The sequence below is a fragment of the Plectropomus leopardus genome, chromosome 4, assembly GCF_008729295.1.
Source record: "Plectropomus leopardus isolate mb chromosome 4, YSFRI_Pleo_2.0, whole genome shotgun sequence".
Classification (NCBI taxonomy): domain Eukaryota; kingdom Metazoa; phylum Chordata; class Actinopteri; order Perciformes; family Serranidae; genus Plectropomus; species Plectropomus leopardus.
In genome coordinates, this window is record NC_056466.1 from 16,425,268 (window position 1) to 16,439,986 (window position 14,719).

General features: G+C 38.3%; 1 protein-coding gene across 3 annotated transcripts in view; it reads left to right on the forward strand.

Moving 5' to 3' along the window:
* The first annotated feature begins 846 nt into the window (after positions 1–846).
* The window catches only part of fhip1aa (FHF complex subunit HOOK interacting protein 1Aa), a 39,211-nt gene continuing 25,338 nt past the window's right edge, over positions 847–14,719 (forward strand). For 2 of the 3 annotated variants that reach the window (XM_042485306.1, XM_042485309.1), the window contains exon 1: positions 847–1,076. The gene's annotated coding sequence lies outside the window, so the exon portion shown is untranslated. Of the gene's footprint in view, positions 1,077–6,005; positions 6,063–14,719 lie in introns of all 3 variants that reach the window. The other variant, XM_042485308.1, reaches the window with a different exon arrangement.

Consider the following 14,719-nt stretch of genomic DNA (forward strand, 5'->3'; position numbering starts at 1 on the left):
TTTACAATACTTAAGTACATTTAACATAATAAAATTACTTTTGATACTTAAATACAATAAATAAAACACTTTAAGACTTTTACGTGTGTAAAATTGTAATAGATGACTTGGACTCCTACCAAAGTCATTTTTGGGTAAGATCAGAACTTTTACTTGAGTGTGGCTTTCAGGCCCTTCATTTACCACTGAATAAAATTTGGATAAAATTGAGCCTGCATGTTTAAGTAATGTTAATGTGGAGAAATTAATTAATTAAATAATTAATTAAATAAAAATTAATTAATTAAAGAGTAGAGTCTGGATTTCTGCATTAACTGTATCGGAAATAATAAATATTTGTTCAATTTATCTAGGCTAAGCCAATATTTGTATCAAATGAGACACTAAGGCAAATTAACAGTAACTCATTTATTTGTCCCACAGGTGGCGCCAAACTGCAGAGCTCTAATGTCAATTTTTTATTTATTTATTTATTTATTTATTTATAGTATTAGTTTTTCTGAATGCAAAAATAAGATTGTGCAATTCTCTTTCGTAAATCAAAGTTTTGGGAAAAAAATTGGAACATGACAAGTATTGTTTTTTAAATCTCCAGGGGAGTGGTGCTTTTTTGGAGACCAAACGAGGCAGCTTGCAGGCATTTAAGGGGACAAACTTTTTCAAAGTTTCAACCCCAAACATCACTACATTATATGGCACTTTTCAGTTATTTATAAGCCACTTTTAGAGGAAACTATAATGAGCAAAAAAGCCACACCAGTGTGCGTGTGTGTGTGGGTGGTGTGTGTGTCTGTTTAACTCAGTGGGAGGAGCGTTGAAGATTAGTGTAGTTTCACCTTTGTGTATGTGTGTGTGTGTGTGTGTGTGCGCCGCGGACCAGGTTAAGTAGCCCGGTACATGTATAATACCTCCGCGTACGATTATGAAACGGGGAAATTATGAAACTGTGACAAAGAAAGACGCGGTTGTTTTTGGCTGAGAGGACGAACCGAGTGTGTTTGTGGTTAAACCTGCCGGACGACGCTGTTCAAACTGCTGTGCGCTCTTTACCGACCAACCGGAGGATCCGTCTGACGGTGAGACCGAAAAACTCGAAACATTTAGTCTTGTTTACGGTTATAACTTTACATTAACAGTTAAATTACGACGTGAGAGGGACATTTGTGTTGTTGTCGGACCATGTGTTGTCTTTGACAGTTGCTGTCTGTGATTGGCATGTGTGTTGTGTTTCTCCAGAGGTCTGCTGGGTTTACTGGGAGATTCCCATTAAAAAAAATGACAACTAGTTTTGCATGTTAAAGCGAAATAAGTGGAAAAACTATGCTTCGCTGTTGTGTCCTCACCATAGAGACAGACCCACCCTATCTCTAATCATAGCTCAGTTTTTTGCAGCCTCGGCCAATAAACCAGTCACTGCTTAATAACATGTTTTCAGATGGATCTGGTTTCTTTTTCCTGCACAAACCTGCACAGTGCTCACAGCGTCGTGTCTTGTTAAATATCCACGTGTAATTATTGTGAGTTATTTTGCAGTTTACCTGTCCTGATTCACCTTACAGGCTCCTGTAATGAGCTTTGAACTCAGGTATCCATTGTGAGGGAGGCAGAGTGCAGCTGGTGTCCAGTTACCAGCAAACAGCATTAATGTTTCATGGCCTGGCTTCTTGTGCAAGTGTCATTCCTTCACAGGTGTTCCCTTCCCACCTGCTAAATCAATGTGATTCACAGTCCGCTGATGTTTTTGTAGAGAGAAGATGGCAAACATGAATAAGTGAAACTGTGTTCAGGTTTCTCTCTAACTCTGTTGAGTAATAGTCTAAGGAGCTATTTCATCCTGTTTCTGATTTATTACTCAGCCTCAGCTGCAGGGGGATTATTTTTCACCCTGTTTGTTTATATGTTAGATGGATTTTTTCAAAAGCCTGTTAACAGACGCTAAGCGGAGGGCTAAACCAGAAGTTAGCTGCTCAGCCACTGTCTCTGTTGGACTCCATGAGCCCTGAGATGTGGAAGATCTGGGTCATTTCATACCATGGAAATTCATCTTTTTTGGTTAATGCTGAGCAACATTCATGGAAATGAACAGTGGCCAGCACTTAATCCAGTTCCCGTGATACATCGAGGATTGCAGTCTGCAACCTCGCAGCATGATGCCACTAAATCTCACATACTAAACCTTTAAAGGTATTTTCTTTCTCGAGCTACAACTAACGGTAGTTTTCAGAATTTCTTGGCAGTTGATGGGTTTCCTCATTTAAGCAGTGAATTGTTTTGCCCATAAAATTGCAACAAATAGTGAAAAATGCCAAGATAACCCGTTCAAATATTATATTTTGTCCAGTGACCAGTCCAAAATCTCAATATTTTTTAGCCTACTATCCTTTCATTTGAGAAGTTTTAGACTTGTTGCCTGAAAAATGTCTCAAAACAATCGATTGATCATCAGAATAGTTTAATTTAATCCCAACACATTGATGAACGAATGAACTCATTGTTTTAACTAACTTTTTAACACTGCAACAGAGGGCCTTTTCAAAACAGTTTTCTCTTGAACTCATTTTAATTGAAACAAACCTGACACAAGATTCCCATTATTGCCTTTTTTTGCCTCTTATTATAAAAGAGTACTGTTTTATAACCAGTTGATGCAGTTTGCCTAGTTATCATAGATCCTTCAGTTGTTGTCACATGACCTGTGTGGAGTTTTTTTTTTGGTCATGGTCACTTTCACATCCCCCTTCTGCCCCATTAAACATGTGTTATCACGTCACTGAAACTCCATGCTGCAGGTCACATAATAACAACTGACCCATCTCTGTGTTTTTTTTTTTTTTGTCAAATAGTTTGGTCTTCAGTATGAGAACAAGTGTTCTCCACAAATGTCTGCATGCCATCATCAAATGTGGCTGCTGTGGTCATAAAAACGCTCTTCATGTGGTTGCTCTTTAAAGGCCAGTAGCACCAACAGTGACTCTTTTCTGCACTCTGAGCTGAGCTGCTCTCTGGGGGAGAGATGTAAATATATCAGGGTTTCTCACCACTTAAAAGGGATTTGTTAATGCAGTCAATGTAAAAGATGTGACATTATGAGGTTTTCATAATAGTAGGGCAGCAGTTTAGTGTGATTTTGTTGTTGTTTTTAACAACGCTGCTCTCATTTAGGATTATTTCATAGAAAGATCTTTCTGATGGTGTCTAAATTAGTACCGTCTGATCTCTGTTTATAATTGGTTTCATGCTGCGAGTCTCTGCCTCTTAATCCGTTCACTCCAGAGACCGCAGCAAAAATTTAAATCTCTGCGATTTTCCACACTTTTTATGACTGCTCCCTTGCTTGAACATAAACACTGATATGCAGCAAAGAATGCGAGTGTAGCTAAAACTTTATGATATGAGTTTCTGAGGAATGGGAGGAATGTGTGGCTAATCAGTCATCTGTATGATTACTAGCAGTGTTAAGAGGGGAATTAAATCTCATTTGGTCGGAAATCTTTTTGGCTAACATCTGTTTTCGGACCTGCAACCAATATGTTCACACACAGGATCTCTGTGAGTCTCCATCGCAGCATGCCAGACTGTGACTAATGGTCATACTAATGTGATTAGATGTAGGCCTATAGGTGCGGGTCACAAGTTTGTGATTGATCGGATTAGCTTCACCTATACTAAGAGCTACTGATTGTTTGAAAGTAGTGTTTTTTAATTTGCTTTTATTTTTCATTTTAAACTCATAAACAATAGAAAGTTAACTGGTGCGTGATTGCAATTATTGCAAAAACATATATCAAAGTTGTGTTTTTTTGTGAATTAGTGATTTAAATGCAGTATACATTAAGTATAACTTGTGGGAAATTTAAGAGGAACAGGTGCTGCAGTCACTGTAACAGCAGGTGTGTGTGTGTGTGTGTGTGTGTGTGTGTGTGTGTGTGTGTGTGTGTGTGTGTGTGTGTGTGTGTGTGTGTTAACCTGTCCCCCCATTCCTATCACAGACGCAGCCAGCTCAGCTTTGTCTCGAGTTTGGGATTAGCCCCACCTTACCCACTCATGCCCCAACGCTGACCCTGAGAACAGACAACATTAAAGCTGTGTGGCATTATGGTGTCTAGCAGTATTAAAGTGTCACCGTCACCTTGTATTTAACCCCTTTTTGTATGAACAGATTGGTTCAGTATTTTGGGGTTTCTTTCCAAGAGTTGAATTAGAGGGTTGATTCCACTTTTACATCTATATCTTTATCTATATCTCTATATCTTTTTGTAAATTTAGAGTGCTGTTGGAACGTACCATTTGGTTATCCAGAGCAGTGGTTCTTAACCTTGTTGGAGGTACCGAACCCCACCAGTTTCATATGCGCATTCACCGAACCCTTCTTTAGTGAAAAATAAAATATGATTTTTTTCAAATTCAAGACATAGGTATATGTTTTTTTTACTGGTGCACAAAATGAACCGTGCATGATTCCCCGCAGCACTGATTGGCCAAGCAATGTAACGTGATCATCTGCAGCCAGTGATGGCCAAGCGGGGCGTGTCATCACGAATTGACACGATGAGTCGGGTGTGTCTTGACCTCCGCGGCGGAGGCTCCGCCGAACCCCTGAGACAGACTCACCGAACCCCTAGGGTTTGATCGAACCAAGGTTAAGAACCACTGATCCAGAGCAACATGTAGAAATATAACGCTCCATTTTTTGGAACAACAGCTCTTTCTCATTTTAATGTAGAGTGTCAGATATGATTTATGAATGCACCCTAAAAAATACAGATAAAAAAAAAATACTGAAAGCTAGGCTAGCTGTTCTTTCCATGCGCCCTGATATTCTCGGTTAAGCTAACGACGTTTAGACTTCTTTCGAAACATACCTGTAGAAATCAACCATTATGTATGTGAAAAGTAGGCTGAATACTGGTGTATTTGTTGGCCAACGTATGTTTCAGCCTAGTACAGAATGACCCTCTTTCCCCTGAAAACTCTCTGCGGTGCCTTTTTAAAAAAACTTTTCTTTAGAGAGAAAAGAATAGAGATTGTAACTGAATCAGGTTGAACCACTTTTGTTGTCTTAACAATGACCCAGACTGAAGGCACAAGTTACGTTCATGCAGCCTGCTTTTTTCATCACTTATGTAGTAAAACATCATGGTGCACAATGTGTAAGAGGCCAGGGTTACTACAGTAGTCTGCATCTCTTTTGCCTTGAATATTTTTGTAAAAAAAAAAAAGGTGTTGCCATATTTGGGAAGTGTTCAGTCACCTGAAGACTAGGGAACATTTTCTTTCCTCAGCCAAACTTGTAATAAAGGCAGAGTTTTAAAAGCGTAAAAATGGAACTGAGAAAAAAGAAAAACAGGTTCGCTAGTTATCCACACCCAAACAAATATTTGACACAGATGAGCCCGACAGGCATTTTGGTATGCTCTGTATTCCCTTTAAAAACAAACTCAAAGTTTTTTGGGTTAGCTGTGTGTACTGCACTGTGTATACATTCTGTAGCTTTTCAAAATCCTCTTTTCATCCAGCTGGCTAATTACACGAGTGCAGTCGGTGCTGCAGCTTGCTCTCATCATCTCTGATAAACATCTGTGAACTTCACAGACGCGCTGTATCTCACATTCCACACGCAAACATGTTTTTTTTCTTTTATCGGCAATTGAGACGTGATGCAAACGAGCTTTAGAGGAAGCAGCAGAGCGGAGATAGGATATACCCACACTGAACACATTCTTATCACTGACAGACGCCTATTGTAGTGTGGGGACGGGCTGAGGCCTCATACCAACATGAAAGTAGGAATGATGTCACCAGCCCACATTGTGCACATACAATGTGGTAATTTAGCCTGTGAGGGTCAGAGGGACATAGAGTGAAACATGTCTTGTGACCTGTCATAGAAAGCATTTGTAACATTTTGGTTATGATAAATGGGAAGGTTGTTATGATGTGTTTACATTCTACAGTTGCACATGTTGGGGCTTTAAGGCTGATTTAAATATCTGTGTGACTCTCAGGCTGGCAAGGACGTTCTTGTGGTTGGTGCAAAACTTTGGTCCAGACGCCATCATCAGGTCAGAACGTATTTGTTTTATGACCAAGTCCCTGCAAAAGTAATTGGTAGCGTCAGGGGCGTCATAGTGGGGGGAAAAGTGGGACTGACTACCCAGGGCCCAAGTGGGGAGGGGGCCCTTATTGGGCCTGAAATAAAAATTATTTTTTTATTTTCATTTTTTTCTCTTTAAGTAGTGACTGCAATAAGTTAACTAAAATTGTCTGAGTTAATGAACAAACATTCAGAATTCCTTTCTAGAAAAAATGTGGAGTCTCTCTCAGAGGCCCCTCTCACATTTTTCAGGAGTGTAAAACAAAGTTATAGTTGTTTATTGCTTTTAATGGGTCATCGGGTAATGCAGGTGTGGTTATAACAATTGTACAGGGTTGGCTTGGGCCGTAGTGATGGGGCCCAATGAGATATGTTTTCATGGGGCCCAGAATTCCTGGCGACGCCCCTGGGTAGCGTGCTGAAACGCTAAACCAAGATGGTGAACATGTTTAACCTACTAAACATCAGTATTATGAAAAAGTCGCTAGTGTTAGCATTTAGTACCGAGCACCACTCTGTCTCCAAAAGCATCGCAGAGCCATAGAACTTAAGCTGTGTTCGAAACTGTTTACTCGCTCACTCACTATTCTCTACGTAGTGTATATTAAATTTCGAACTATATAGGGAATGACCGAACGAGATTTCGGACACCACACTGTAATTTTCTTACTCCGGAAATACATGACTGCATTGCATTGTTAAATTTGGGAGTAAAATGTAGGGTACATCGTATGTACACAAAAATTTGCATTGTGGCCATTTTATAGTGCACTTTAATGTCGGTGCAATTAACCGCCGAGAATTTGAACACTACTACAAAATGGCAAGCACACCATATAGTGCACTATTTCTGTGATAGGGAACAGTTTTGAACACAGCTTTTGTCTTTTGTCTAAAAGAAATTTAACTTTTTTCAGGCAAAAAAAAACCCAACCCCAAAACAAAAAAAAGAAATGCAGAATTGTGAAAAAGTCTTAGGCCATCATAGATTTGTAGTTTTGGCAAAGCTGTAATAAAAGCTGTAATAAGGAATATGCATGCATGTATATGAAGAGAGGAGTTGGAAAAATGCATGGAAACTATGAGTTATCTTCTACAGTCCTTCCAGTGTTATCCAAGGTAACATCTTAATCCCTGGGTTGCTGAAGAAAGATCAATACAAACTGTAAACACACTTTATATACGGAACATGCAATGACTCGTGCATACACGGGTGAGAGCTGACATTTCACTTTGCAAATATCAGTGGCAGGGAGCAGGATGCTATCTCACCTGTCTGCAGTAAAAAGCGCCTCTCCCTCTACCGAAGGCTGAGCTCTCTTTCAAGAGAGCTGCAGCATGTGAAGTTGGCCACGTCTTTGATCCTAACAATGGGGTATAAGGGCTCTTTTGTCCTCTAGTTGGCCTCTTTAAGTCTTTATCTACTTCTTTGAGTGAGCTCATTTTTTTGAACGGCGTATTTTTCCCTACTGGGTGTTTCCTGTTAACTCATCTTCTCCCCTCCTGGCTACACTAAGCACCTTGTGTGTGTTTGAACATGCTAATGAATCGCGTGATCACTGAGCAATATGTTAGAAACAGCCTGTTTCTAAAACCTGTTTGGAGATGAATACATCAGCCAACACCCTGTTAGCCTTCATGAGCGTGTGAGAATCCACAGACCCGCAGCAACAACACTATAGATCTGCTTACATAATCACTGTCTTATCTCATAAGCTGTTTACACTCATTATTCAGCACATGTTGAGTTGTGTTGTTTGGAAACAGACAAGCTTTGTGGGGTTATACAGAAAATTATGTATGTATGATACATTGAGGTTCATTGTTGGCTTATTTTAACAATAGCAAACTTATATCAAAATGTATTTGAAATTCTCCTTAAATTATTCTCTTTCATTCTCTTATTCCTATTATATGTCCCGAACAGGTACATTTTTAAAGGTCTGTATGCAGTATTCAGAATATTAATAAAGCTGCAAACAGCTATTTGCAATGTAAGGTATGTTGAGTAATGGTTTCCTAAGCAGAAAATGTCACACTACCTCTGTGTGTGTATTGTAATCCGAACTTTTCCCTGGTTTGTTGTGGTCAACTGATCTCTGGCCCCCAGGAACACCGCTCAGCTTTGCTTCCAATTTTTCCCAGCGGCCACTCGCCGTACCACAATGAAACATCCTGTGCATCCCAAAAACCATTTTCCCTGTAGACCATCATTATAAAAGACACGTTTGTAAAACTATTGACTGGACACCTCAAACTACAAACAAGGTCAGTTATGAATCTATGATGAGTTTTTGATCCATGGAGGTTTTATATTAAAAATTTCCTTGAGCTGAGAGAAGCGATTTAAAAATCTGTGACGTCATCACGATGTTTAGTCTATGAGCCATGTGAACTCAAGGGCAGAGCCAACGGGAGAAACACTACCATGTATATTCAGTCGGTTGCAAGCAGTGGAATTAAAACTCAGAAGCCAGAAACTTTTTCTTTGGTATATACACCTGGTGAGTATTTCTCATAAAATTGAATAACCACCATCTTGGGTTCTGGTATCAATATCTTTAAATACATCAATGCAAAAGAGCTAGAAGTAATGTGCCATTATTAAATAAAGTAGAAGAAATCCTTTCTTAAATACTGAATTCTGAATTTTGCAGAGCCCCTTTAACCATTGCTGTTCAGGGAAAACCATGAAAAAGACTCTTCTAACTGGCAATTTAAAACAGTTTATCCCACATTGCAGTACTTGTTTATTGATACCCTTCTGGATGCAGATTCAATATTTGGACAATTTTGAAATTTATTTGCTGTTGTCAAAAAAAGGATTGGGGAATTATTGATTAAGAATGTGGGATTTGGGTTGTATTCTTATTTTTAAATTTTTAAAATGAATTTGTCTTTTCTGAGATTTAAAAGAAAAATGGCAAAAAAAACCAATAGATGTCTGATAGTTTAAAATATCCTTGTGTCATTTTTAACTTTGCAATTTGCTCTGAACATGAGTTGAATCTAAATCTGTCTTTCTCCTTAAGATAAATGATCGGACACAGCGGTCACTGAGGGAAATAATAGAAACACAGATAAGAAAATGAATGGCCTGTTTCCTTCCTGCTGTGGTGTTGATTGGATTAGGAAAGTAAACACTATAAATTATCAGACCGGGCTCTACCGTCCTTTCAATGGCTTCACCTGTAGCTCTTAAATATTTCATCGGCTGCTATCACTTTAATGGGCCTGTCTGTCAGTGGGTTACCATGACTGCCACCTGGTCTCTCTATATTTATAATAAGGATGCATCAAGGGAAATGAAACTCAGCTGGACGTTACAGTTTAGTATCTAGCACCACAAACACCCCACTGTAGACTCAAAGCAAGTTTAGTAAAGAAATGCGCTGAAATATGCTTAAGTCACATTTTATCTGACTTTTCATTAATAAAGGCTGTTGGACTGAGGTTTGAAACTCCTCTTTAGTGTGAAATATGATCTCTATTCTGAGTTAAGGGTGTGTGATGCCTGTAAGCTATTTGTTCAGACCACGCCTGTGTGTATGAAAGCCTCTTAGATGGCAGAGAGCTGACAATACCAGAAACCAGATCAGAAAAAAAAGACAAAACCCCTCGAGGGTGAGCATTTCTCTTTTTATTTTTTTTACCTTGCTTTTGCTCCTCTCAGCCTCGGGCTTTCTCTCTGCTTTTGATTATTGCGAGCTACTTTGACAAAAACACTGAGGCGCAACACAACAGCCAAGCCCATGTCCTCACTTTGTCATCATGTTTACATTGGGAGTGGGGAGATGACTGTCTGTGCAGTGATAATAAATAATGACTTTAACTGATGAAATAATTTGCAGCTGACAACTTGGAAAAGGCATGACATGTTTAGGCAAAACAAATTGCTTGTAACAACTCCTATCTGTTATCAAATTCCTTCACAATAAGGGTTAGTCATACACTTTTTTTGTGGATAAGAGTTCAGCAACTCAACGTTGCACGGCACATGTGAAGAAACTGGGCTTTGAATAATGGTGTATTGTGTCCATTAATTTTTTACAAAATAAAAGGAAATTATAGTTGGCTTTGTTACAGCTTTAAGTTTTGTAGTTAGTTCGTTTTCCTGAATTTAGCGTTCATATTTTATGTGAGCATTATTCAGCTGAGGTGGAAGAAACTGAGTCACATGACTTGACTCGAATCACAATTTGCAATATGAGGGCCTGAAACTTGCTTGGCTAACACTAATAAAAGAGTAAAGTTGAATTGGATATTCATGATATGAGACTTTAGACCCCAAATGACTTTTTTAAAATTAATTATTATTATTATCATTTTCAGTATCTAAGTTATGTTTTGTTTTTGAAACATAGATGAAACACGTGAAACACATCAGGTGATTTCTAGTGCAATGCTTGAAAACCTGGCAACCTACTGGACACGGCAACCAGCTTGATGGGAGCTAATTCAAAAATAATATAATTTTGATAAAAGGATTATGTTTATGATGATGATAGCGAGATGAGAACAGCAATATGTAATGTCTGCAGCTGAAAAATCTGTGAAGCAACCACCACAACACAAAGAAGAGTACGTGAATGTGTCTGTTTAGCTTATTGGCTTCCATTTTCACTTGAGAGTCCTTTAGAGCTAAAGGGCTGTGTTATAACCTTGGAGCCCCATTCTCGGTTGTTGTGGAAACTGGAGTACATTGTCAAAATTTCAGATGACTTCACTTGCGATTTGCTGACTTACAGCAGGGACTCAATATGCGTTTCTTGCTTGTCACCACACTAATTTGAGACTTGTACTATGTGATTTACTCCCACTTCTGCTATTCAGTCTGTGTCAGACCGGCAGAAATAAATGAAGGCGTCCACCATGAAGTAGAACCCCTAAAACATGATGTAACATTACAAAAAATAGCAGTAAAAGAAGCGAGTTTAGATCTGTTGGTGTTACTGAGTACTAGACTTGTAAAACCTTCAGTCACGGCCCAACATCAAATAAATCAAAAAGTAAAAAACAAGTCAAAAGATGAAGACTGAAGGAGAAGAGAGGAAGATAGTCAGTGCACCAAAGCTTTTTTTCACTTAAAAAACAACACTGTGTGTAGTGTAGTGAATTATCCCTAATGGCATTTTAGAAACTAGTTTCTTGACCCTGATTTGATTTGTTACCATTCTGCTTTCCTCCAGCAAATCAATGTGACTTTAAAAGATGCTGAAACATAACAAAGTAAACACATTTCTCCAAAAATTTTGTGGCTGAGATATTGTTTTTGACATCTGGTCGATATTTTGCTGCTCATGTTCTCACATTTTCTTTTATCTGTTGTCATTCGATGTAAAGCACTTTGAGTTTACATGTAATGAAATGTGCTATAAAAATAAAATCTGCATTGCCACAATCCATCCTCCTAGTTTCAAACAATGTACATTTCATTTTAAAAACATAATAATTTACACCCTTTAATATATTTATACCCTTTTTAATTACAAAAATATAAATAAAATCTCTTTAGGATAATTGACTTATGTAGGAGGCTACTTCTTTCTCTTAATATATTAAGTGTTATGCACTAATTTACCAAGGCAAATTCCTTTTTGTTAAAAATGTATTTATGTTTCTGTTTCCTTGAGAGGAAATGTCAACAGCACCCGAAACCATGTCAAAAAGAGCAACATGTAAATATTATCACAGATATTAAAGGCATATTAAAGAACAAATCATTCAAAAACAAGGCTGATAAAAGTAAGTAATGGAACAAATTCCTTGCATGTAAAAATCTACTTGGCAGTAAACCTTATTCTCATTTAGATGGTAGGAATCCATAGTCCTCAACGTTAATACACATTTAGAAAAGAATTATTGCATACTGAATTACAGTCAGAGAATGATGTTTATTAGTGCTGGCACTGTGTGTTTCTCAAAAACGTGACCCTGCGACGTCCAAATGTCCTCTCATGTTTGAAAAGAATAAGTGTCTATGAGTAAGCTAACTACATCTGCATCCTAGGCTGGATTTATCTGCCCTGTTAATTGCGACTGTGGAGACGAGGAAGTAGCAAATACATGTAATTATGAAATTGCCATAATTGGATAATTGGAAATCAGGAGAATCCAGCAAGGCTGGTGTGGGGTAATGAGATCACTGTGCCTGTATTTTGAGACTGTAAACAGACAAAAACATAAACACAAAATGCTGCATTCTCATGTAAATATTCAGCTCTCAAGACCCAACTCTCAGACTCACACACACATGCACAAAAGATGTATTTTTAACAACTTATACTTTGGCATGTGCTCTGCTTGTCCCATTTCTGGCTTTACTGTACTTCAGTTTATTTTGAGCATTTGGAGCAGTGTCTTCAGGGTAACTGCGGGCTCTCCCTCAATGACAACTCGACAGAAGGTACTGTAAATGAGAGCACGATGTAGGTCATGACTTTAATTCATAAGCCCTTTACTAGATTAGTTGAAAATCACATTTTATTTTTCAAAAACAAGCCTTTGTTGTGCTGGAAAATGTCACACACATTCATATTTCAGAATATTATAAGATGCTGGTACTCAGTCTCAGTTGTGGTGTATTGAGTTGATAAATCCAAGTGTTGACCTATTTGGCCCATAGTACAAGACAGAAAGGTTTTGTACCTAATGAAGCATAATTGAGGAGGAAGGCAGTTGTTGCCAGTGTATTGTTGTCTGAAAGAAGCTAATCACAGCTTACATCAGGCTAATCTTGCAGTCTGTTGTACCACTGAAAAATAACAGAAACCAAACCCTCAGGGGCTCCGTATGAAACTGAACGTTTGTGACAATAACCTGTCTGCATAACCCACAACACAGCAGGACCAACACTGAGACAGCTGAAAATTAACCTGAGAGAAAAAAATGACTCAGATAAACAGGGTCTGATTAAAGCACATAACAGCAAATGGGCTGATGTAGCAGGTAGGGTAATCTTCGCAAAATGTTTCAACACCATTTAATTAAAGAGCCCCATTCAACCATTCATGGCTCCAGGTCAGAAAAGGCTCAACAGGAGATAATAATTATACATTTTAACCTGCTAATATTTTTAGTAAATTTCTCATTCAGTATGCAAATGTATAGGTACGGCCACACGTACCTGTGTGTATCCCACTGGCTAATTAATTGCCACTTGATTTGCACTGTGCACAAATGGTGGTTACAGTTGATTTTGGGATGGTGTCATTGCAGAAGTGTAGTGACCACTCCTCAGTTGACCCCTGGTTAACACAGTTAGCTCTGCAGGACTTTTGTCGTTGTGTAACGCTGTTTATTGGATTTATTTTATTTGGTTTATTGAATGCACTACCAACAATGTAAAGAACCCCAAAATAACAAAATAAATTAATAAGCTCCCAAACTGAAAAACTGATCTTACAAGAGGACTAAAGTGGATACAGAAGTAAGGGATCCTCAGAGAGAATGGGGGGGAAACCGTGGGATCCTGACTCTTACTGTACCATGAACAGCAAGTATTTGCTAACTTGACAAAACTGTTATTGTCCCCCTGTGGGAGACATAGGGTGCTAAAATATAGATGAGTCCAGAAACCAATATGTGTTTTCCGTCATCTAGCTGCACTGCCTTTGCTGTGGTAGCAATCGACTGCGGCCTGCTGACATGATTAAACACATATCATTATAACAATAATGTCATATTTCTTGCTTTTTAAAAATTTTCCTTTGTATTGCTTTTCTATTTTTCTTTTGTGATGTGTTTTAAATTTTTTTGTGTTTTTAGTGTTTTTTTAGTGTTAAGTGCTTTGCAATGTTGGTTTTGATAAGTGCTATATAAATAAACTTTATTATTACTATTATTTACTAAAACATTATGGTTGGATTGACCATGTTAGCCGGTGGCCCCCAGTTATTGTTGAACGTACTTTATATGGATGGTGATGGTAACGTTATTCAAGTTTACATACTCATATAGTCAAGGGATGAAGTGCCGTAATGTAATGTTACTAAAGTTACTAGCTAACGTTAGTTAGCACAGTCAATAAGGGGCTGCATTACTTTAGTGTTGTATGTGTTCAGTTTGTGATGCGGACCGAATGATATTTACCTCTTGGTCATTAGGTTTCCTTAGTTAGAGCAAACAACTTTATATTTCACAATGATGCCACAGAAAGTTGATTGAGTTAATTTATTCTGTGCGACCACTGCAGCCCCTATACGATGTCTCAGCCCCCGGTAAGCTGTGTTAACTTAGCTAACGTTGCTTATTTCGCCATGTTAGGCTAGGCAGCTGCATGCTAGTAACTGTGAGGTGAATAGAGATTGACTGTTAACAAAAAACTGTTTTGCTGTTGTTACTGGAAACAAAGTCCTTTCTGAAGGTAAAAGGTAAGGGTTAAAATAGAAAACTGTACACTTCTCAGTACAGCTTGTATTCAAACGCGCGCAGGAATGAGGGAGATGCCACGGCAGTAATGGCGACATGTTTGATTCCCGTACTTTTCCTGGATTCATGTATTCATTTGACTTGCTGGTATCAAATAATTTTAGCTAGCTTCAGGCACTTTGTTAGCAAGTTACCCATATGGTTTTATCATTTAGTTGTAGTATAATTTCAATTAGTGAAGCCAAACCAATTGTT